The sequence below is a fragment of the Triturus cristatus genome, chromosome 11 (genome assembly GCF_964204655.1).
Source record: "Triturus cristatus chromosome 11, aTriCri1.1, whole genome shotgun sequence".
Lineage (NCBI taxonomy): Eukaryota > Metazoa > Chordata > Amphibia > Caudata > Salamandridae > Triturus > Triturus cristatus.
In genome coordinates, this window is record NC_140594.1 from 86,300,744 (window position 1) to 86,327,498 (window position 26,755).

The 26,755-nt window shown below is 44.2% G+C and overlaps 1 pseudogene; it reads right to left on the reverse strand.

The window, feature by feature from the left end:
* Positions 1-306: 306 nt before the first annotated feature.
* Positions 307-26,755, reverse strand: LOC146783290 (immunoglobulin lambda variable 5-37 pseudogene; annotated as a pseudogene).

Below are 26,755 nucleotides of genomic sequence, written 5' to 3' on the forward strand. Positions count from 1 at the left end.
GGTCAGTGTGCCCGTCACTCAGCCATCTATATCGCGACAGGAGAATCTCCCGACAGGAGCGTCAGGCACTTCATGGACAAGGAAGACTTTCCCATTTCCGCTCTTGGGCGCGTTATATTGAGGGCAAAATGCACAGTGGTGGCAAGTGCTGGTGCTGGGGACTAAGTGGAGGCCAACACCTCTGAGAGGTGGTCAGAAAGGATTTAACATTTTCAATCAATAGCTGGATGCTGAGAAAGGAATGTGACTCGGTTCACGTTAACTTGCATTTGCTACGTTCTTGTCTCACTTCCCCATTGCCCTGTGTCACTGTGCAGCATTGTTACTCTTCCAAATATGACAGTAATAATCCGCGTCATCCTCCGCCAGGGCCCCGGTGATGAGCAGGTGGCAGGTGTTACTGGAGGGGTCCTTGGAGGCCGAGAACCGAGCGGGGACCCCGGAGCCCTTGCTTGAGTCAGAATAGAACCAAAGGAGGTATCTGGGGGGGCTCCCGGGCCTCTGTTGGTACCAGTTGATCCAGTAGCCGCCGATGCTGAACCCGCTGCTCATTACACAGGGCAGTCTGGCCGTCTGGCCGGGGGTCACTGACAGCGAGGAGGGCTGGGTCAGCACCGGCTGAGAAAAGGAACCTGCAAGAAAATATATAGACTTAAACATAAAAGCATATGTTCATCGGCTTTGCATATATCTATAGGAAAAGAGACTGAAATCTTTAATGTAAAGCTAATTCTGGAATGATTAGAAAAAACACACATTCAGTTCTTCTTACAGGCACAGAGGGCGCTGAGCGCGAGTAGAAGGGGGGTCCAGGACATGGTGCAGCGTCAGCAGGGCTCTGGTCTGAGGTGCAGACGGATCTCTGGGTGGGGCCCGCAAAGTCCTCCTTAAACCCTTGCAGGGGAGGGGTCAGCTCCTCTATGCAAATATGCTCGCGGCTCATTGGCTGCTTCATGGCCCTCCTGACCCCTTCAAACCCTCGTATCATCTTCCTGCATCTCTCAGAGGCTCCATCACTCGAGTTCACTTTTGGAGACAGTCACATTGCAGGGGTTATAAGAGCAGAGACGTTTCATGCATGTCTAATCAGCTATAATAATAAATGTTACACGACAAAGTATCTCCTGGTGACTCATTTGAATAACAATGCTTGTCCAAATAAAACTTTACATTCAAACTGATTATGAGTGATTATTCTTCTGGAGAGTCACAGCCAAAACCGATAGCGGAGTATTTATAGTGTGAAATATGCGCCCTAAATGAGGCGGACAGGTGTAAAAAATAAGCGGTTGTCCCACCTACCCAATCTAGAGTCTATCTGCCCCAAAGTACATGTGACTTCACCCCGGAGACTTTGCTCAAGACACTGATACGGAACGTTAAGTCTCAAAAATCGGTTATTTGAACGGTAAAGGGCGCCACCCAGTGGATATATATGGAACTCAGATAAAATAAAATGTTCCCTTGATCCACCAATTAAGAGAGCATAAAGTATTATGTCAGAAAGGAAGTTCTCTTTGGGAAATACATGTTTTTCTTTATTTTATAAAAACATATTCATCCTTGTAAATCATACAAATTCATTAAACATTTCATAAACATCAAATTATTAAAAACCTCCTAAAATACAATGCAGTTCAATTACAATCACATAAAACTATGTAACACAATTATGACCAGCATAACGTGGAGACAAAACACAAATTGTAAGATTCAAATACTCCTCTTTACGAGTGCACATCAGATTCAATCTTTAAAAATACAGTACATTATACATTTGAAAATCTGTATATACGTAGTCTGTATTTATTCTCTGATTGCGCTATCCACAGCGTCGACGCGTTTCGATGGTTTCAGAATGATAATACCATCTTTATCAAGACCACATAATTCTGTCTCCCACCTCAGTAATTATTTTCCTAGAACAGATAAATATAGTTACTGCTCTCACTTGTATTTATATTTCTCATACATTGACGATCATATTCTCTGAAATTCATGGATTCTATCATTTATTGTATGCATTAGTTGTATTCATTACCTGAAAATAAACAATATCCCATTTTGTCTCCTATATTATAAGGTTAATCCAATTTAATTTAATGGGCTTTGCTACTCACATCCGTGATCTTATTTACAACACCCTTCTCTTAACATACTTTATATTTCCATTCTATATATAGCGGCATTTGCCTCATTCCTTTGTTCAACTTTTCTTTCTATAGTTAGGAAGAGGAGGAAATCCAGATTGCAGGAGAAAAAAGAGAGAACAATGGTTCATGTGTTACCTCAATACTGTTGAAAGAGGCTTAAATTCCAGAGAAGACTGGATGAGGTTCATGCATCCTAAATAGTAGAGCATATCCTCATCGTGTCTGAATGAGTCACGAGGTATCGGTTCCTGGTGGGCACAGACAAGAGACCCGGAACAAATAGGATTAGGATAGCTAGGAGTGGAGAGCCATGTTAGAGGAAATAGACATTATAGGATAGTCTTTTCTGTAAAGAGGTATTCCAAATCTGGGGGAATACTTATTCAAAAAGATATCTGAATTAAGTATAACACATACACGCAGAGACAATGCCACCAATAATCTCATTATAACCTTCTGGGATATGGAAAAACGAAAAAGAACGATATCACGAGGGTGAACTGCGGTTTAAACAGTACCCACAAGGAGAAATATGTTTAATGTACTTGCACCCAGAAGATACATAAAGATATTAAATAAATAAACATCCGACAAAAATTACAACCATCCTAAATTGATCTGTATCAAATTACGATAGTCACCAGCAAGGACACGTAGGTAGCACTAATAAAGTTTTTTCTTTTTTTTTAAAAAAACGACAACACTAAGGAGCAAACAATCTTGACCCTGTGACTTAGCCAACCAATACGATTGCGGATTACAGAGAAAAGACCCGTACACGTACCACGTGAGTGGGATTAAGCCAATAAGCAAGATGGACACAATAGATAAATAGCAAGCCGGATAGGGAAAGATTGATTTGGCTCCGATCCGGAAACTAACAGGACGGTTGTAATACAGCGAGAAATCAGGTGAGACAATAAGGATCCGGAGATATGATAGTTAGAAGAAACCATTAGGGGTTAGAAGTACGGACTAATTTAGACAACATCCCTTCTCCCATGTCTTTTAGACTCGCTGATGTAAGAAGAGGATTTTAAAATACTCCGCAGTGCAGGAATTCGGAAAACATAACCATAGAAAGAAGCTCTTTGCAACCAGCAAGCCCGCATTTACCACGAAGAGGTAATTATGAGAGTTAAACAGCAGGGAACAACTTATGATTGCAATTGAGCTAACAATCAGGATTAAGACTAGTGCTGTACAAATATTCTTATTTTCCCCCTTTAAACTTAGAAAAGATATAACACGTCACTCGAAATCACTAAGAGGGTGAAAGAAGAGGAATGTGGGTTCTCTGAACTACAAAAGGAATAAGGAGCGCAGATAGATACCCTATCACGAAGGTGAGAAGAGGCCTGTAATTGGAATTTGCCGATAAACATATAAGTTTGTGATGCAGGAAAATCGAATGTATTAACATCAGGAATGACAATTATAAAAAGTAATCCGGTTGCCTTTATTAACAGCATGAAAGGATAGGCATCGGATTCTCTAAGTAAAAGGTGGGGTCATAAACAACAACTAGGAAAATAGGAAAATTATGTACAAATACCAAATATAACTATAGAAAGAAAAGTTGAACAAAGGAATGAGGCAAATGCCGCTATATATAGAATGGAAATATAAAGTATGTTAAGAGAAGGGAGTTGTAAATAAGATCACTGATGTGAGTAGCAAAGCCCATTAAATTAAATTGGATTAACCTTATAATATAGGAGACAAAATGGGATATTGTTTATTTTCAGGTAATGAATACAACTAATGCATACAATAAATGATAGAATCCATGAATTTCAGAGAATATGATCGTCAATGTATGAGAAATATAAATACAAGTGAGAGCAGTAACTATATTTATCTGTTCTAGGAAAATAATTACTGAGGTGGGAGACAGAATTATGTGGTCTTGATAAAGATGGTATTATCATTCTGAAACCATCGAAACGCGTCGACGCTGTGGATAGCGCAATCAGAGAATAAATACAGACTACGTATATACAGATTTTCAAATGTATAATGTACTGTATTTTTAAAGATTGAATCTGATGTGCACTCGTAAAGAGGAGTATTTGAATCTTACAATTTGTGTTTTGTCTCCACGTTATGCTGGTCATAATTGTGTTACATAGTTTTATGTGATTGTAATTGAACTGCATTGTATTTTAGGAGGTTTTTAATAATTTGATGTTTATGAAATGTTTAATGAATTTGTATGATTTACAAGGATGAATATGTTTTTATAAAATAAAGAAAAACATGTATTTCCCAAAGAGAACTTCCTTTCTGACATAATACTTTATGCTCTCTTAATTGGTGTATCAAGGGAACATTTTCTTTTATCTGGGTTAAGTACCCTATCTCCCTTGGTTGTTAAGGGGTCCCTCTCAATCTTTCAAACATATATATGGAACTCAGCCTCCCTCCCAGAATGCTACAGTGAATTGAGAACGCATGACCAGATGCACTTACTGAAGTTTGAGTCAAAAGCAGACAGGTGCAGCAGTAATTGCCATTGCATCATGTAGGCCCAAACCTCTGATAAACTGTACAACGGGGAGGTGATGGAGCAGTTCCAGTGCACGCTCCCCTCGGATTCAAGGCAATGCCAGCTCTACTAACGTCAAACAAAGGAGTGTGACACAGCTGTGTGTAGATCCAAGGGTCAAAGAAAAACTGCCAAAAACAACGGGGAAACTAAACATGCTTAAATTTTAAAATAATAAACGCCGGGGCCACTTTTCCAAACGTCTCACGCCATGGCCAATCGATGAGATTGACGAATATCAAGGCCGCACAGTTTAACTTCACCTCATGTATCCTTCTTCCACCATCACACTCTCTCTGCCATGTTTTATCTCTCTTGCAGGTTCTTTTTCATTTCTGTTTTCTCTGTTTATTACTGTTCTCCTGTCTTTCTTTTCCTTCTCCTTTCTCCTTTGCTGTATTTTCTTTCCTCTTCTGGGTCTAAGATTGATGATTAAAAATAAGTGCTGCTTTCCATCAAAGAGTGCCGGTGAGTTCCACCTGCAGGTAGCAGCTCAAATTAAGCACTGAATATCATTGCTGTACAAACATATCAATTTCCCTGCAAGCGCTATCAATTACATAATCGGTGCCAGCCACAAAATTAATGCACTGGTGCACATCTATTTTCCTAAAAACACAAAGTACCAGTATATATTTAAATGAAAGGCTCTGATACACGTTTAAAAAAAAAAATCCCTAAGAATACACACCGATGCACAGTTCAAAGTTGTGGCAGAATTAAAAATGTAAAAGTGTTTTTTTACTTCACTTCTCATGACTGCCAACCAGCCCTAATTTTTTTTTTTACCTTTATCTTATAAATAACTTTAAATAAACGTACATATTAGTGAAGATTCAAGCAAACGCTACGTGATTGTACCCTTTTCCTTGTCAAAGGGTGATTATATTTACCTTCACCCTCGAGCTTGGGAATATCATTAATTTAATAAATCTTCCAAACCTACTTTATTTGCTTATGAGGGGTCTTCCTATAACTTTCTTGTATTTTTCCAGTCAGGTAGCTGACTTCTACCCCTCAAGCCCTCCCTGTAGTACTACGTTTTCACCTCACCCAAGAGACCAGGATCATTCACTCACACATTCATACTGCTATTCTCAGTCTCAAATCTCATCTGTCTTCTCTTTGAAATCTCGCCTCTATCCTCATCGACACACCCATTTTTAAGCTGGAGCCCGGCGTTTAGAAACACCACAAATAATCTATATATTTTAGAGTTCTTTTTTCAAGTCATGATGCAAGACAATGGCATCAGAAATTTGAAAGACTGGATAATTCTAGAACTTTTCTATGGAAAGCATTTCGAGGTGAGTGAATATCAGCACGATTTGTGTAATAGGTGACATGTTAGTCGTCACGTGGTTAGCGCGCGACGCTGATGAATGTAATGTTATGTTAGTCATCGCGCGGTTAGCGCGATGACACTTAAGGAATGTTAGAATGTGTTCTGTGTTTCTTTGAATGTGGGGCTGATGCGTGGAGCGTTCCCTGGTTGTGATTCGAAGACGGCAGTTCAGTTGCCGTTCTTTCACTTCCCTGGGAGGACGCTCCGTGTGTCGGGTAGAGTTATTCAATAAACTTGAAGATCGTTTTACAAGAAGATTTCATCTCCTTCTAATCATTTCATTTGGCGACGAGCGACTCCACCCACATACCCACGCAAAAGAGGAATCTTATGACTTTGATCATCGTACCTGTTTCCCTCTCACCAGCGCCCGGTACGGAGATCCACTAGACAGTGCGGTGGATCGAGTTTCTCTGATCGTCTCTGATCATCTGATGGGTGAGATAATGAGGAGGTACGTGGTTTTTGGTTTCATTTGAACGGAGCACCCAGCCGGCCCGCGCTCACTGCTTCTCCTCGACGTGCACAGTCTCGAGCGCTCCCATCGTCCTTGGCGAATCGACGTCATCACACGACGCGACGCCATCTTGGATTGGGATATTTTTGTTAATAACAGCAATTCATGCAGCGCGTCCTGGGCAAAGATCGAATTAACCAGCGATGCGCACGCTTTGTTATCCACTTCATTTAAAATGGTATTCCTTCTGCGCGCCTGCATTTTCAATGACGCGCACGCTTAATATTGTATATCCTAAGTGGATTTTTGTCAGCGTGCCTGATTTACTTTCAGCGACGCGCACGCTACACCTTTGGAATTGTTCAAGCTAGTGATTGATAAAACAAGATCATCACAGCAGGTGAAGCTTTATTCCAGTGACGTGCATGCTATAGCTGAATACTCTGTCCTTTGTTTTATTTTTTTTGCCTGTTGCAATTTTAATTGTGTTCTCCATTGTGTTACAGCCAGTCATCTACCAAGTTTTGAGAGATACACTCTACAATTTAATTTAATTTACATTTTACAATTCACACATCTCTATTTGGAGCGTTAAGAGATATTGTTTCGCAGTTTATTACTGTTTTATTATTATTTTACTTGTGTTCCATTATGGCTAACGTGCAACTGATAACACAACCTCCCCCTTTTCTCAGAAAACCTGGTAGTCCACCAATTATTTGGTACGAATGGTACAGACTATTCGAAAATCATTTGGTAGCCATTGACGCTGTGGATTATACACCTGCCCACAAATTTGCTTTGCTTTTCTGATGCCTGGGTCAGGCTGCACAAGGATTTTTTATAGTAATGAACCTGTTCCACCTCCTGCATCCATTTCCGACGACAGTGAATGTAACGTCTACTTGGAAGCCATCGCCCGCCTCAAAAAGCAGTTTTCCAATGAACCAAATATTATATTGGAACATCATAAATTCTACAAAAGGAAACAGGGAGAAGAAGAAAAGGTCGAGGAATACATATCGGCACTAAGGGTATTGGCTACCACTTGTGGTTTCGGACCACTCACTGACAATTACATTAGAGACCAATTTGTTTTTAATTGTGTTTCACGAAAAATTAGGGAAAGGATTCTTGGCTGTAAAAATCCTTCTCTATCTGAAGTTACTGAGCTTGCCCTTAGTATAGAACGTTCTGTTATCTCAAGCAAGGTCATGCAAGAAACAGCGAAAACCGGCATTAACCTAGTCTCATCTCCAGATATAGAACAAGATAACTCCATTTGTGCCGTAAATGTCAAAGGTAGAAATGTAAAATTTAGCCAAAAGAAACCGTTATTCTGTTACAGATGTGGGTCTAAAAACCATATAGGGAATTTTCCGAGTTGTCCTGCCATTGGTAAACACTGTGTTATTTGCTAGAAAATTGGCGATTTTCAGGGGGTATGCAGGAATGCTAGAAAGTCCCTCAATGTGAACAGTTTCGATAGTGATATAGATACATGCAGCAATTCTCTGAGTAATGTGGTTGTTACACTTGACTGCGACAGTGAGCCTAATTGTATAAAAGGTCCACTGTGCCCAGCTATAATCGACAGTATTCCCCTTCAGGTAATGGCTGATTCTGGCTCGCCCATTACGATTTTGAGGGACACAACCTTTTATGAACTGTGGAACAAACAAGTTAAGTTGTTACAATCTGACGTAAATCCTAAAGCATTTGGGGAAAAAGATATCAATATGATTGGGTATTTTACTGGTACTGTACAATGCCTCGGGAGCGAGACTGAGACTAAGATTTATGTTGCAGGAAAAGGGAAAAATAATATTAGGTGGAAAGTCTTGGCACGGATGGGGCTATATTTGGTTCCGGGGGACGAGAACCCAATTAAAGTAGGTGACCTTCCCGTATGTAACATTGAGTGTCCAGTAACTGTGTCGGACAATGAATCAGTAAGAAAAATTGTTTCAGAATTCAAGTCTGTATTTAGTGATAAAGTGGGTTTGGTTAAAGGAATAGAGCATCGTATCAGATTAGCACCTGGTGCCCAACCAGTCTCACACAAAGTAAGTTCTGTCCCATTGAGTGTCAAAGAACAATTGAAATGCACTTTACAAAGCCTATGTGACCAAGGGATTATTGAGGCTACTGACTCTTCATAGTGGGTGGCCCCCATCGTGGTCGTGCGAAAAAAATCTGGCGAGATCAGACTCTGCGTCGACTTACGCGCTCTAAATAAAAATATAATCGTGGATTGGCACCCACTGCCGAAGATCCACGAGTTATTAGCGAATCTAGGAGGGGCCAGATGGTTTTTGTTGATAGATTTAAGATCAGCTTACCATCAGGTCGCTTTGACGACAGACTCTCAAGAGTTAACGACATTCGTTACCCCGTTCAGGGCATACCCATTTTTACACTTACCGTTTGGCCTCGCGTCCGCTGGCAGTGTATTCCAGAAACTTATGGATACTTTATTCAACGATATATGTGGGGTCCAAGCTTATTTGGACGATATTTTAATTTTTGCGAAATCTTTGAATGAACATAATGACATTTTGGGGAGAGTACTTACTATTTTGAGGGCTAGAAACATGACTGTCCGCACGGACAAGTGTAAGTTTGCCGTGCAAGAATTGGATTATTTAGGTCACACCATATCAAAACATGGAATTAAACCTAAGTTTTCCGTTATTAGAGCCATTGAAGATGCTAAGCCTCCTTCCAACATAGATGCATTACAGTAATTTCTAGGACTAGCTGAATATTACGCAAGGTTTGTACCTTGCTATGCTCAAGCGGTCGAGCCTTTACGCTCGTTACTAAAAAAAGGACAGAGTTTCAAGTGGTCTGCCGAATTAGACAACATTTTTATAGATGTTAAAAAGATGGTTGTTTCAGCCCAAACTTTACATGCTTTCAGAGATGACTCTCTCTCTTGTATAACAGTCGATGCCAGTATCCACAGCCTCGGCGAAATCCGTAGTCAAAGAGTAGAGGGTCAGGTACAAACCGTGGCATTTGCCTCACGGTCCCTAAAGTCATTTGAGCAACAGTATAGCACCATTGAAAGAGAGGCCCTGGCATGCGTGTGGGCCGTACATAAATTCCAAATGTATATTTGGGGACAAAAATTCGAGCTGGTTACAGATCATAAACCTCTCGTTTATATTTTTAACAAAGGGAATTCCCCGAGCATGTCTGCAAGGTTAATGAGATTGGTGTCTAAGCTTCAGGAGTTTTGTTTTGAGGTCAAGTACATCCAGGGTGGGAAAAACTTCCGCGCTGACTGTTTGTCTAGGTTATTGATGCACAAAGATGATGAAGAGGATTCTGTTACCGAAGAGATTGAATGTGTGGCGGTTGTGGATGCGGTACAAGAATATAATTCAGTTTTGTCTGAAACCGATTGGAATTCAGCATGCGAAAATGATTTGGTATTGCAAAAAGTACTAGAGTACTCCACTCAATTCAATTCAATTCAAAATCCTTTATTCGATATTTAAAAAATATCATAAAAGTGCAATAAACAGTTAAAACATCATCTCAATACATTTCATTTTACATTGACCTTAGGGAGAACATTTAACATCAGTGCATTCAAGGTAACCCTCTAGTGTGTCTCAATCTTATTACAACTCTAATAAAATTCATAATACAAGCCAGTGTCAGTGGATTCTCGGCCCTTTGTAGGTATAAAAGAGCAACTTTGGCATGTCTAAACTTCATTTGTTTTAAGAACCTTACTAAAAAGCGGCGTCTGGGTACTGAATAAAAAGGGCAAAACAATACAAAATGAAGGGTATCCTGCGGAGACCTATTGTCGCAGCCGCAGGTACCCTTCTGCTCAACCGTAACAGTAAAGCCAGGCGGATCAGCCAAAAGATGATGTAAAAGGTTGAGCCTAAAACGAGTGATTAAAAATCTATCTTGTGCGTTATATAATAAGGCGAGATATGGTTCCATGCCTTCTACTGACTTTAGTGTGCTATAGATACAGACTGTGGGCTTACTTTCTTCTGAGGCCGCTCTACGCGTAATCTCTTTTGCCAGAAAGATTCTTTTGATACTGGTTTTATCCTCAGGGGTAACTGTTGTAGGTTCAGTAAAGAGGTTCTTACTATCTAGCCTCATCAGGGCACTCTTTACATAACTCAACCATGGAATACACATCCCTTTGTCTCTGGCCATACAATCTTTAATTATTTGCCTACTCAGACCAGCCTCACTATTAGTCCAAATTCTTAACCAGGCCATAAGCAGTCTAACTTTAATCAGGTCCTCTATATATACCCTTCCCAGTTCAGCATGGGTAATATAAGCTGACGTGCTTTGTGGGATTTGTAAGACCTTCCTCAAAAATTTGTTTTCCTCAATTTGATTTTGTTGGGTGTTTACAAAGCCCCAAACTTCAGCCCCATACGTTACTTTGGGACAGCAAATTGAACCATAAAGGTGAATGACCTGTTCGGGCGACCACCTACCCAACCTGCGTCCATAATTCATTATGGCCCCTGTTGATGCCACTACTTATGCACTTCGCCCTTCAGTTAAAAATTTAAAATTTAAAAGCCCATCAAATAAAACACCCAGGTAGGAAAAGATTTTAACCTGTTCCATTATGTGTGTACCTATTCTATAACAAAACTTTTTACATGGTTTAGAACCTGCCAACAGTACGTATGACTTGGATAAGTTAGCCGATAGATCTAAACTGGCCATAAAACTGACAAACCCATCCAACAAAGTCTGGAGGCCTTTGGGCGTTCGAGCTAAGAGTACCGCGTCATCGGCGTATAACAACACCGGTACCGATCGTGAACCTACTCTGGGGGTATCTGCATTAAATTTACATAGTGCCTGTTCTAACCCATTTATGTATAGTGAGAACAGGAACGGGGCCAAGATACATCCCTGGCGCACCCCGCTGGTGCAAGGGAAGGGAACTGTGGTATCACCCTCCAGATTGTAACGCACTTTAGCAGAGGTGTTCCAGTGGAGTGCTCTCAAGATAACTACTAGGCCCTCATCTACCCCTAATTTAATCATCAGGTTCCAAAGCTTATCTCTGTTGACATGGTCAAAAGCCGATGAGAGGTCCATAAACCCCATATATACCGACTGATTACTTGCAATAGTATATTTAGCTGTTAATAAATAAAGGTTCAGACACTGGTCTGTAGTTGACCTTCCTGTTCTGAATCCGGATTGCAAGTCTGTAATTATATGGTGTTCATCAACCCAGTCTAATAGGCGGTTTAGGACAACTCTCCCCAAAACTTTCGCCGTTACATCAATTAGAGAAATCGGTCGGTAACACAGAGGGTCATCCTTTTTTCCCTTTTTAAAGATTGGAACTAATATGGCTTCAGACCAGGATCTTGGCATACTCGTGGTGACCGCTGTGTTTATTACTCTTGTGAGGATGGGTGCCCAAAGATCAACCTTACTTAAGTAGAGATCCGGAGGAATGCCGTCCGGGACTGGGGCTTTGTTTTGCGTCAGCCCCTTGATCCCCGCTACCAGTTCATCCACCGTAAATTCAACATTTGTCGTCCATGGGCAGATTGCCCCCTCCCCCCTCGGTTGCTCATTTGCATGGTTATACAGAACTTTAAAATGATCAAACCATTGCTCCGGGAGAATGGTTGTACCAATTTCCGGGGCAACCGCATCCTGAAAACAAGGGTTATTTATTATTTTCCAGAATGCCCTAGGATCTCTTCTGTCTGCAGCCTCCTGTAGATTTTCCCATGTCTGTGATTGAAGTGCCAGTTTCCTTAATTTAATTGCTTTTTTGTATGCTGACCTACATTGTGCAATGCGCACCTTATCTCTATGGACTTTTTTTAAGCTTTCTTTCAGTTCATTATGAGCCCTAGAGCAGTCTCTATTGAACCATCCACTCATTTTTGGCCTGATGCCAGGTGTTTGGTAGGGGAGTTGCGTGTGTTTGCTGAGGTTTCCGATGAACTTTCATTGGAGAATAAAATTGTCCGACGCGGTGCCAAATTTGTCCCGCCCACTTCTCTTTGACCTACAATTATTAACGAGGCACACCTGGGACATCTAGGGGTGACTAAAACCATAATGAAAATCAAACAACATTACTGGTGGCCGTCGTTAGATGCACAAGTTAAAAGAACGATTGATAACTGCCCTGTCTGCCTTTTGTCAGACAAACATTGGCGTACCATCAAAACCCCTTTACATCCCACAGATTTTCCAGATGCTTCATGGGAAAAAATTTGACTCGATTTTTCAGGCCCTTATTCGGTACTTGAACAGGATAGGAAGTATGTTATTTTAGCCGTAGACTATTTTTCAAAGTGGATGTACCATAGTTTTGTGAAATCGCCTGACACTGAATCAACTATCCTGTTTTTGAGTGAGATTTTTTTCTTAGAGGGATTCCCTATAGTGATCATCACCGATAATGGTACACATTTCGTGTCGGAGAGGATGCGTACATTTTTAAAAGACTCCGACATTAAACACATGAAAGTCGCCCTATATTCTCCCACATCTAATGGCTTAGTGGAGCGTGGGAATAGGGTATTGAAAGAAGGTATTCAAACTGCGCTTGCTTCTGGCATGGAAGTTGTTTTCCCTCCGAGCACGCAAAAAGCATCGCGAACACGCAATATGCGTTCCCGAACAGGAAATACCTAACGTGAACAAGCGCGAGCATGCATTGCGCGACCCGGAACAGGAAATAGCATCGCGAGCGGGCGTGACAAGTGAAAACAAGATGGCTGCACCCATTAGAGACCGCATGGGCAAGTTGGCGGCCCATTTACAACGCGATCACGCAAAAAACATCGCAAACGTAAAGCATTCATAGATAAGCTCCTCCCACATCTGATAACCTTATTCGATGGCATATGTCAAGATGGCTGCATGCCGGACACCATGCGCGTAGAGCAGGGAGGCCCCCCAACGTGTGTGGATCGTACCGGCCGCTCTCCCTCATCAATGTAGATGCAAAGTTGTATGCTAAGGTGCTGGCCACGCGTTTGGCGCTGCTGGTGCTGGAACTCGTGGCACCGGAGCAGGCGGGATTTATACCTGCCAGGAATCTTACATACAATATTCGCACGGTTCTGGGGACCATGCAACACGTGCGTCCGTAAAACAAGGCCTTGGCCATTTTTCTGGATATGGAAAAAGCGTTCGATTCGGTGGAGTGGCCATTTATGGTACGGGTGTTACGTAAGGTTGGGGGAGCCCTTTTGCAGATGCTTGGAGCATTATACTACCAGCCCTCAGCCAGGCTACGACTGGGCGACCGGGTCACAGCGGCCTTCAGGGTCAGCAGGGGAACCAGGCACCCTTTCCCCCCTTCTTTACGCCCTGGTGGCGGAACCTTTGGCGTGCGCTATCAGGGAGTATCACCGCTACGAGGGCATTAACTTTCCCACCTACCAAATTGGTATTTCCACATACGCAGATGATACGCTGCTTTATGTCCGAGACCCGGAGAAGAATCTCTCGTCCATATTACGGGAGGTGGTCAGGTTCGGGGCGCTGTCCGGCCTCAGGGTGAACTGGAGCAAGTCGCTGGCGTTTCCGTTGACGCCGGTTACGGCTCCGTTCCCAATGGACTATCCCCTGCAATGGACAACGGACGCGGTTAGGTACTTGGGGATATGGCTACATAGAGACCCTGAGGTGCTACTCAGGGAAAATTATGGAGTGGCGTACGCCAAATTGGTCGAAGATGTGGAGTCGTGGATCCGACTGCCCTTATCCCTCCTGGGTAGGATAGCCATCATGAAAATGGTCGTATTACCGAGGTTTTTGTTCCTCTTTACCAACATCCCCATTGTCTTGTCCAAGGCCTTTTTTAAGCAGCTGACCCAAACTCTAATTAAGCTGGCCTGGGGTGGCGGACAGCCTAGAGTACAATGGAAGGTGCTGACGCTCCCGTACGAAATGGGAGGGCTGGGGGCGCCAGATATGGAGAGATATTATAGGGTCGCGCAGGCGGCCCACCTACACGCGTGGATACATGCCGACGAGGATGTCCCCCATGTCCCCCTGGAACGTCTGTTCGCGGACCCGCTCCCCTTGCCTGCGGTCGCTCTCCAACCGGCGAACCGCTCGGTGGGGCGACTGGACTCCCTCACAGCCACGACCCATGCATGGCAGGCGTTGATGAGGGCACATGACTGCGCCCTGCTGTACTCCCCCCTGCTACCGGTGGAATGGGCGATTTGGCTCCCCCCGCTGAGGGAGAAGGGAGTGGTCCAAGCATTAATCACACTGGGCATTGCGCGGATGTAGGATTTATTCGCAGATGGCGTTGCCAAAACGTGGGAGCGGCTTGGGCTGGCTCCATCTGACCACACCCCCCTGCAGCGCTTTCAGTTCCACAGGGTTCATAGGGCTTTATCGGTGGTACTAGGCCCGGGCCTGGTAGAGCCCCTGGAGGTCCCGGAACTCACCTACATTATCAAAACGGTGGTGCCGCCCAAGTTAATCTCGAATCTTAAAAAAATAGGGGACCGGCAGGTGGCGCGTGAGTATACCGCGGCGCGACGAGCCTGGCAGGAGGACCTGCAATTAGAATTCTCAGACGAGATGTGGAGATATTGCTGTTTCAGCACCAAAACGATATCACTCAACGGCCGGCACAGGTTGGTGCACTTTAAGTATCTGCAGAGGGTGTACTATACTCCGGAACGGTTACATAGGTACGGGCTCAGGGCATCAGCGGAGTGCGAACGTTGCCACTTCCCGGTGGCAGACTTTATGCATATGGCTTGGAACTGCCCAGGAATAGCCAAGTTTTGGTCCGAGGTGTTCACTGAGTTGAGCCGGGTCTTGGGCACCGAGATTACCCCCAACCCTGCCCTGGCACTGCTGGGGTACTCCCGGCCTCTGCCGGTGGCGTTGCGACGCTTAGTGGACATGGCGTTGCTTATTGCTAGAAGGGTCGTCGCGATCTGCTGGATGAGGGGGCCCCTCCCCACCAAGAAACGGTGGGCCAGTGATATGCTGTATTGCAGCACACAGGCTGAGACATATAGTGAATTGCTGCCGCCGAAGAGTCGCCCCAAGAATTTCTGGGGGTTATACAGGACGTATTTAACGGCTGGGGCCCCGGTACCTTCAGACGGGGTTGGCGCGCAGGGGGAGGGGCTTGACGGAGGTGTGCCAGTGGAGTGCGCTCCGGCTGCTGTTCTGGACCTGGGATGACTGTGTGGGTGTGTGGCGCTGGCCAGCGAGTTGGTGAGGTCGCTTGCCTGAGGGATAGGAGATAAGGCCCATAGTAGGCCCCAGGGGGCTCTCGGGGCGGGGGCGCCACAAGAGGGAATGGGAGGTGTGGACTGGAGTGCTGATTGCTGGCGGTAGAGTGATGCGATTGGCGGAGCGGGATGGATGTGACAGTGGACACGCACAGACGGAGAAGGATGACGAGAGGTGACAGTGATTGTGCGCGGGGTGGGTGGGGGGGTGGGGGTTTAGGTTGTGTTTGGATTACATGAGAGTGTGCCTGGGTTTGCCAGTTCAGACTGACTGTCTATCACTCCTTGAGATACCTACAGGCGACTATATGGGCTAGAAGTTGCGCAGCTGATAACCGCAGTCCGGCTCAGTAGGATATATTTGGCATACGGTGGGTAATGTAGACACCGCCGGTCCCCCGGGATGTCGGCTAAATGGCTGTGTCAGTAGTGGAGAGGAGACCCGCCCGTATGGCGGAGCCCTGTTCTTGTTAAGCGAACTCGGGCAGCTGCCCTGTGTATCTCCTATTTACCAATAAAGGTTTTTGAAAATTAAAAAAAAAAAAAAAAAAACATCGCGAACGTGCAGGACAGAAACTTCTGCGTCTTCGTGATATTTCCACGCGTTCGCGATAATTTTTTGCGTTTTCACGCAGATTTGCGTAACACGATTATGCAATTTCTGCCCACCTTTACCCAGGATAACGCTACAGGTTGGGAACCATGATGAATAAACACTTTCCCGCATCAACAACGATGTATAGATTTCTTCTTGTACTCGGCCGTGCTAAGGCTTTGTTCATAACGGTTACCGAGAAACACGCCACAGCACCCTGTTTACTACCTCGGTGCCCGGCCTTGCCAACACCGTGAATCACCACCCTAGCAGGACCACTTGATGGCTGGCTGCGGGGGAGCGAGCACTCCTACTCCCTCACTACTGCTGCCGCTGTTGCCCGGGCAGCATCCTCCACCATTCCGCAAGAAATAACCACCCTTGTTTCCCTGAATCATGCTCAGCGCCCAAAGCAGAGACCACTTCAAATACTTGGCTGCACTGCATCCTGCCTGACGCGCGGCCAGCGTGAGGCCTCCCCAGGGGCAAATCACCATATATGTATGGTAGAAACTAGCGAACCTGAGAGATCACCAGCAAAAATGTGGACATAATGAGGCGCAAACCGCCCCCGGCGACGGAACCCAGAGACTACGCCGCATGACTCTGAGCGCTGCGACACCCGCCCGGGCCCCGCATCCTGGGGCCCAGCAAGTCTGGAGCCCCAGGTGGACCCTCGCTCGGACAGCCACCACGCCTCACACAGCAAGACCCTGTGGGGGAACTGGGGAGCGCCGGGGACAAGGGACTTTAGGCAGCCAAATGCTCATGCCCCACTCCACCAGGGTGCCATGCCGCAGCTCACCAGCTAGCCGGCAATCCCGAGCCCGCGCCCCCAAGGGGAGCCCAGGGCACCACCGCCACCCGCCATTGGCGGATGTATGGAAGTGGGAGCGAGGATGAACGACTCACTGCCAGCCTTCCTCGGCGCTCCAGCTGTCCTGGGGCAAAGCAAACCAGACGAGAGACAACGAGTTGAGACGGCATGTCAGGCACACAAAAGAGGGTGCTAAAATGGTGGGGAGAGGCATATATACCCTCCCTCCAGTCCTGGCGCCCAGGAAGTGACGCCCCAAGAGTGCCGCGACCAGGCTGGGGGGACTCCACCCCGAGTCCCTGCCCCTGATGGGGGCGGGGGGTGTGGGGTGCCCAGGTGACACTAGGGTGCTGACCACTCTAGTTGCCCCCTGTGGGGGCCTCGGCCAGCCGCATTTACTTCTAGTTCCCAAAGAGGCCTCACTGGCTTCAGGGACCTGCAAAGTGGAAGTGGGCGCGTGGCTGCTGCTCTGAAACCAGCTTTGAGTTAAACAACTCAGAATCTGTGCTGGAGGAACTGATGGCAGCCTCCATGCCAATGTCACCAGTACAGCAGCTGGTGCCGGAGTGCGCTGTCTGAGGCTTGTTCTCCGATCCCGCAGGGTAAGAGTTTGATCCTTGCCTGTAAAGACGGACAGGACTGAAGCTAAACAAGCACTGGCTCAGCCAACAGGTCTCACCTTTGTGACCTGTTTGTTTGCCAATGGGTTTTAGCCACACTGCACACCATACTCGACGCTGTGCAGCATGGCTACAGTAAAACAACAAAATAAAAAACATTTAGATGGCCTCCAGTGGCATGACCTCGCACCTAAAAAATGACGCAGGCATTTTTTTGTGTGAGTTGGATTGGTTCCTAAAAACAAAACTTGCGATAGCATTTAAAAAAAATAAAAATAAAATAAAGCTAGAGGAGGAACAGAAGCGAGGGGGCAGAAAAAACACACAGAAGGGCGGCTGCAGTGCCTTAAATGAAAATATAGAAGTGCAGGTACTAATTATCCAGAGTATCTGTTTATTTAAAGCTCTGGGTGGTGGGACATGTAAGCAACAAGGGGAGGGCAGGAGAACACAAAAGCATCAAGGGGAGGAAGGAAACGCAGAAGTAACAGTGTAGATACTAGGGAGGTCAGGGAGATTTGGATGTAACACAAGGAGCACACTGCGAGGGCAACAAGAAGGTAGGAGAGAAAAAAGAACAGGCAGCAGCACAAGGGAAGAGAGAAGTTCACGAGGAAGATGGCTTGAAAACACATGCAGTCTCTGTGACTGATTACACAAAAAGTAACAAGCATTTGCAATGTAATAGGTCTTGCATTTGCGAGAGTTTAAGCTATTAGCATTGTAAATGACAATGCATTTTATTTATTTTTTTTAAAACCAAAACACAAATAAAAGGCATTGTCATTTACAATGCCAATAGCTCAAACTTGAGTAAATGTGAGACCTATTGCATTAAAAAAATACTTGTTTTCTCTCCTCTCAAGGGGGGGATTAAGGGCCTCTTCATCTTGTAACTCTACTGCTTGGGCCTGGAAGGGCCTCGGGACAGAACCCCTTCCCTGTTGTTCTCCACTTATATCACAGAACTTCTCCCCAGCACTCCTCATCCAAGCCATGCCCAGACTGGGAACCGAAAGCAGCCCTGGTAAAGATGCTTAAGCCAGCCCTGCCTCCTTCTTTGTCTCATCTCCCTCTGTCCTCTATTTTTCTCTCTCTGCCTAATCTCTGTATCTCTCTCTCCTCTTTCTCTCTCTCTGTCTTTCTCTCTCTCTTTCTGTCTGTCTTTCTGTCCTTCTCTCTCTGTCTTTCCCTCTGTCTTTCTCTCTCTATTTCTGTCTCTTTCTGTGTATTTCTCTCTCTCTTTCTCACTCTCTCTCTCTCTCTGTCTTTCTTTCTCTCTCTTACTCTGTCTCTCTCTTTCTCTTTCTTTCTCTCCCCTCATTTTTTTCCTTTCTTGCACAAAATAAACAATATGAGATGAGGAGAGTAAACAGAGGTGTAATTCATGAACTTTAATTATACAGTTCCTTTAATATACGTATATTCAAGGTTTTCAGTGGGATACAAAAATGACGGTTGTGTAAAAGCGGTATTAGTGTTCAGCACCGGTAAGATCCTGCCCACTTAAAGGCCTGCGTATATTCAGCACAGAGACACAACCTAACAATTTTCTTCACTTATAATAACAGTTACTTTACTAGTGTGAAAAAATCGTACAGAAAATTTATTAAAACATTTGTTTTTTCTTTTTTATCTCTTACACATTGATAAAATATCTCTTGTAAACAAACGCCCCTCTCCACCTTTATTTCGTAAGAATGAGCAATAAATAATCCCTTTAGCAGCATCTAGTCACTAACTACTAACACAGTGCAGTATACCCAATTGTAAAGCACAAACACAATTTAGATTATATCTTAAAACATCATCAAATGATTCTAACCATGCATACATACAGAAAGCAACATGTACCAATAGGACCCGGACCACTTAAAGGCCTGCGTATATTCAGCAGACAAATACACTCTGACAATTACCTTCACTAACAATCACATTTGCTTTAGCACTGTGAACAAAATCGTACAGAAAATATACACAGAACATTTTCATGTGGGCAGTGAATGTTAACACGTCCTTACAATGACTATCACCCAAAACCTAGTTTCACTGGTAGAAAACTGACTGGCCTACAGACACACACCGGGACACAATATTAACTACTAATACTGTATCTCGGGAATTTGACCAGCTAGAAAAATAAAAAATATATATTTGTAATAGTTATTAAGTGTTCAATTCAATTGTGAAGTTGGATTTGTTTTAAACTATTAAAGAAAAGTAACTTTAGAAAGCTTAATTTTCCCTGCCTTAAGCTCCTAGAAGCTAATTTGCATTCATTCTCCAGCTTCTCCCAGCGTAGGGTTGGCCAAAATTAGGTGAAAATGAGGTGTGACATTCATCCAATTAGCTATGCAATAGGTCACACTTATTGACAGGTTGACCGGAATGGCCAGGGATTTCCAATTTGAAGTAAAAAAAAGGATGGGGGCTGTGCCCATCCTCTTGACACCACAGTGTCATATCTTGATTCAGGGGTCTGTTGAGCCAGATGTAATACTTGAAAGGTAGAGAACAGGATCCCACGACAATTCTGGTGTATCCACTGTCTAGTTGCTAAAGAACCTTGCTTTTGTCCTCTCAGACTTCTGTATCTGGGTTTTTTTGTGGGTATGGTGTCAGCTCCAAACTTGATTTTAGTTTTAGATGAGAGAGGCACTAGGATTACCATAGTACACTTCCCCTACAGACTTCCAGCCCTCGGAGCCCCCCCCCCCATTCACGGAGCCAGTCAAGAGCTCCTAGGCCAGCGACCCTCCATACGTCAGGCACTGCAGGGCTTTTGTTACGCCTGTTTCCAATAACACCGTTATAAGGAAACCTGGATGGTGGAGTTAATAGTTAGCTTTAGTTTGCTGGCAGTCTATCATAGGTGGTGGTCTTTACACTAGAGGGTCCCTGCCATCAGTACACCAGGGAAGTTTGCCCTACTTTAGGTGGGTTTTCTGATGCAGACTCCTGTCATGATATACAACATCGGGCCCACTCATCGTTCAGTTTTGCCAAAAGTGCATCCACTGCTCCTTCTCTTTCACACCTCCTTCCTCCCTCTTCCTTTCTATCTCTTCGTTTCCATTATTTCTGAGCCTCTTATCTTTTCTTCATTCGTATCCCAGCTTTTTTCTTTCCATTCTCTGCCACTTTCTCTCCAACTTTTTCTCTCCCATATCGTCAAAATCATTCCAGTATGCTTTTCCTATCTCCTGTGCAGTATTTCTCTCCCTTTCTCTGCTTTTTTTATGCTATCTGCTTTGTATTTCCTTTGTCCATTTTCTCACCCTCTCCATTCCCTACCTCTCTTTTCTCTTTTCCTCTTTTATACCCCACCCTCTCTTCCTTATCAGCTTTCCAGCTGACCTTGTCCTTATTGCACCTCGTGATTTCTTTCCTGCATATTTTTTCTCACTTCGTCCCTTGAGTAGGCCTTCCAGTGCATTCTTATCAATCACTATGGTTTTCATTAATCTGGTACAGACCTGGAGCCTGGATCTCTCATCTTGAGCTCGTATTGCCCTTCTTCTTCCTCATACTCTCCCAGAACCCCTAGCCTCAATGATTTTATGTATTTACTCCAGAGTCTTCACTGGTGTCTCTAGAGTGGCCAAATGGTGCTAGTTCATCAGTGCTATTTGCACTAGCTCCCGTAGTGCCCACCACTACAGCTGCTCAATGTATTGGGTGACAACACTGAAAAAACAGACACTGCACCTTGCCACACACATTAAATTGTCCAACTACCTTCTGTAGCAAATCAGTTTTGTTCCATTAAAATGTTTGAATCTCTCTCTCTCTCTTTCCATCTGCATGCACACACACACAAACACGCACACACTCACACACATACAAAAAGGCCACTGATGGAGGAAAGGATTTTGCTGGAGCGGGGAACACATCCTTACCTCTGACCCGCCACAAGTACTTTTTGCTTTGTGCCATGTATAATAGCCTTGTTCAAACCCCTTCACTTCCCCTATCACACATACAGCATTCTTGTTGTTTTCTGTACAGTAGCATAGCAATGTGGTTGTGGACTCTTATGCAAACAAAATAAAAGCCCCTAGTAGGTCTATACCTCATATACAGACACATCCATATCGACACAACTCCCAAAACCCCCAGGCATATTCCAACATAGGAAAAGGTAAAAAAAGAGTATAATGCACACAGTGCATCATTTCGGCTTAAATAGGATGTACACTTTTCTTGTGGTCAGATTACGTTTATCAAAAACCAAAGGAAATGATGGACGGAGTGTTGAACATTGCAAGCACTCACCCCCAGTCAACTGATCTGGGTTTAATCCATCACCGTTCTTTAGCCCACTCTGCCACCCCAGTTCAGACATGGCCATATGCAAATCAGTCTGACCCTGTGCCTCATGGGAACAGTCCAGCCAGAACTGCCAAGCCATGCCTTCCCTGGACCGGAAACAAGCTTCCTAGGACCGGTTTCTGGCATTTCAGCCGTCTTCAGCCAGGCTTGCTTGAATCCAGTGGCAAAGTGAGCAAGGGACTCACGTCTGAGCATACCCCGCCAACTTATGGCGAACAAAGCGGTACAAAAGGGGGTGGTGATGGACGGAGCATCAGAACCAATCAAACACTCACACCCAGTCAACAGATCTGGGTTTGATCCATCACCATTTTTTAGCCCACTCTGCCACCCGAGTTCAGACATGGCCATATGCAAATCAGTCTGACCCTGTGCCTCATGGGAACAGTCCAGCCCAAACTGCCAAGTCATACCTTCCCTGGACCGGAAACAAGCTTCCTAGGACCGGTTTCTGGCATTTCAGCCGTCTTCAGCCAGGCTTGCTTGAATCCAGTGGCAAAGTGAGCAAGGGACTCACGTCTGAGCATACCCTGCCAACTTATGGCGAACAAAGCAAAAACCAAAGGAAATGATGGACGGAGTGTTGAACATTGCAAGCACTCACCCCCAGTCAACTGATCTGGGTTTAATCCATCACCGTTCTTTAGCCCACTCTGCCACCCCAGTTCAGACATGGCCATATGCAAATCAGTCTGACCCTGTGCCTCATGGGAACAGTCCAGCCCGAACTGCCAAGCCATGCCTTCCCTGGACCGGAAACAAGCTTCCTAGGACCGGTTTCTGGCATTTCAGCCGTCTTCAGCCAGGCTTGCTTGAATCCAGTGGCAAAGTGAGCAAGGGACTCACGTCTGAGCATACCCATTTTCCATCAGCTGTGACATTAGTAAACCTGGTCTTGGAATCTCTGCCTGTTGCCTTTTAATGTTGCTAATTCATTGGTGTCCACGCTCTGATAATAAATTGTAAAGAACAGGCAGGGCTAAGGTTTTTAACAAATGCATCTGTCTGTTACCATTCTTGGACAGATGTATTTAAACAGTCCATTGTTGTATTTCCTGGATGGTAACAACTAGCTCTTGCTTCTTTTTCAACTTCCACGACACTACCTCACAAAGCCATTTACTGATAAGCACCACTATCGATCATGGACAAAATCACCCCAAAAAATAAGCTGTGTTCCAACCCCACACCGTCTTCCCAATACCTCCCTTTAAAATACTCCGCAGAGGGCTGATCCATTTAATGTTTGACAACAGCCCTTGAAACAGACTTCCTGCAGAACATCACATCCCATCCAACCTGCAACTGTTCAGAGAACAACTCGAGGATCTCCTGCCAACACCCAACCTACCAACATTTGATGCCGCTACTCAAGACTCACTAGTTTGCCCACCTCCTGACTTATTGATCATCCGCTCAAAACTAAGACTCACCTCTTTCTCCAACCTACTGTCCTGCAGAAACAATCCAAGGTGTCTTCCCAAAATTTCTCTAAATTGATAAAGACAAAGACAACCATTCACAAACATAACCATTCACACTTTGCAACTTTCTCTTCAAGGGTGTCTGAGAGAGTGACAGACAGACACACGTTCACTGTAGAGTGAGTCTCAGCACTTCTCTTCCCAATTGACAGAGACAAGGCATTTGATCGAGTGCACGGGCCTTTTTCTGTGGGAAATACTGGATAAGGCGGGTCTGGGTACACGATTCAAAACATGGGAACTGTGCAACTATTCTAGCCCCGCAACTCAGAAGCTGAGCTGGAATTTCACTTCATCCAAAAGATATGGACTGACATACTCCACAAAATGCACACCTCCTCATTCTGTGTCTCGGGAAAAGAAGCAATGCTTAAGATTACACACTATTTGTACTACACCCCAGCTAAAAAGGTGAAATGGAAACTCAACAGTCCTAATGCCTGTTGACGCAACTTCGGCCACCCAGACACACTGACTTATCTCCTCTGGCTCTGTCCCAAACTCAAACACTGCTGATAGGCCGTGCTGAAAGATATCAATGAAATGTTTGCAACAGATATACCCTGTCTCTCTAGCTATGTCCTCCTGAGACTCCCCAATGCCGACACACCCTCTACCCTCTAACAAAGGGAAGGTAATGATAATGGCTTTGGTTTTGTGTGGGGCTAAACATGTCATCAAAGCCAAATGGGGCACAGATACATTGTCGTCTCACTTTGTCTGGCTGCATAAACTGTGGGACCTTACAGTGATGGAAAGCTTACTGCTTCAATGCAGAACAAGTTGATACACTTTGACAAAATGAGGGGCCATGCATTCAATCTCTGGCACAGGACTTTTGGGAACTTACTAGTCCTCTTTACTTATGAGTACACCAGCTTAAAGGACGAGTGGACATGCCTGATCAGCAAGACAAAGACTAATCGCAGTGGGTACGACGCATTAAGGCCCAGCTTGCAGACACAGAATACGTTGCGAAAGAGCTAATTCTGGCGAGAGAGGCTATGCTCCCAGGGTGACAACCCCTGATATTTTATCCCTCCCTTCCAACCTTCCCCAGTCCCCCCTGGTATCTTCCCTTCTTTGCCTTCTATCTCCTTCTTCTGTTCTCCTACTGTTATGTCCACTGTTCTACCTCATTCGCCTTTGGATTTAGGTAAGAGTATTTGTTCCTGGATGAATTATTGAAAAGATCTGAACCATAAAAGATCAATGGGTCTGCAAAATATTCATATTTTAACATTGTTCATATAATATTCCGTCAACACGAGTAAAGTTCAAAGTGGTATACGTCAATAAGAAGCACTATTTACAAGGAGAATAAAGCAAATTAAACCGTTTTAGGGAAAAAGCCAAGACCTCATTATATAAAGCAGAATAGACTATGCCACCAAATACTTAGATATTTTATAAACAAAGATATTCTAATTGCACCAAGATTGAAGAAAAGTAAATTCATGTTGATTATTGTGATGGTAAATGTGAACCTTAAATGTCAAATAATCAATGTATTAAGAGTTATCAGCTTGGGAAGTTTAAACCCTGACACAGAGTTGGATTTTAATTATGGAATATGCAGAAGTGGCCCATGAGACTTAATGAATGAACCTAGATCTCGCTGAGCAGTCTGAGAAAGAAGCACTGTTGGGGGATACGGGTGTGGCTGATCAGACCAGTGTGAAATATTTACACCTAATCAGAGAGCTTTAAACTCTGTGCTCACAATCCAGCACATCACACATGCACCGAACACTGACAACCAGCTCATGTAAAGGGAATACTGTTCTCCTCTTCCTCAGTGTTTTCTGTATCTAATTTTCTTCCTGTGTGTCTCCTTTATCCATTGTTTAAGTGTATTTCTCCTCCTTCAATATTTCTCTCTATGTTGCAAAGTCTTAATACTTTTCAGAAGCCTTCTCCCTTTTCCCTTTGTCTTTCACTGGCACTCTTTTACTTGTTCACTCTCTTTGTGTGTTGCCGATCTCTTCCACCCATTTTCCTATTTGGGTTCTTTTTACCCTACATTTATAGAGCTCTTTCTTTCTTTCTCTTTGTCAACACTTTTTTTCACCACTCTCTGGGCATGTTTTTTTCACCCTTTCTGCCTCCCAGGGGCCATACTATTGCTCTCTGAGGCCCTACTTCATCCATATTCGCCCCATCTCTCGTTCTATTTGAAGGGATTTCTTTCATTCTCTCCTAGGTTGTCTAACATTACCTTTCTTTCTGTGGTCATCCTCTCTTTATCTGTCCCCTGACACCGCTCCACACAACACAATCTACCATCTCTGGCTTCTTTAATTTTCTCTGCACAACATATTTTGATGATGTTCAACAGAAATAGAACTTATTGTTATTCAGTGATCGTTACAAAACTCAAAATTCATAACCTCTCTCTCTCATGGCTTAGCTGCCTTTCACCCTTGTCCTCAAGGGTGTCTTGTTTGCTCTTGTGGGTCTCTTTCGCTCTTTATGTGGGTCTCTGGGTTTCTCAGGCTCCTTGCATCCTTTTTCTTTTGGGGCTTTCTTTCACCTTTTGATCTTGTATTCTTTGATATGCCAGCATGTTTTTTTCCTAAGTGCAAATTAATACATTTTCCATAGCTCTAATCCTGTTTTCCTTCTCACATGCATACATGTGTGCTCCTTAAAGATTGCTTTTTTCATCTCTGTTTATATATTCACATCTCGGGGTGCTTTAAGGTTTCTCATATCTGTGGTCTTATATTTTCGCTGTTACTCTCAAACACTGTAAACTTCTTTCACTCTCCTTTGGTCTGAAGAACTCTCTGATAACCCTCTTTACCTCAAGACACCTCTTTTAATAAAGTGTTTGTTCTGTATTTCTAGAGTCTCAAAGGCATTACTGTACAAATTTACCAACCTCAAAAAGATAAAACTATGACTTTGCCTAGTTGAGATTCAAATTCATGAACAACAGATCACAAAACATGTCTTCTCTTTTGATCTCACTGTATCTTCTCTCTCACTTTCTCACTCTCTCAAAGTCTTCTTCTTCTCTTAGTTCTCTCACCCTTCGTCTCTCTTTATCTCTCTCTCTCTGTCTCACTTACTCTCATTCTTTCCATTTATCTCCTTCTCATTATCTTGCTCCTCCTCTGTTTTACGTTCTGTTTTTCCTCCCTTGCTCAT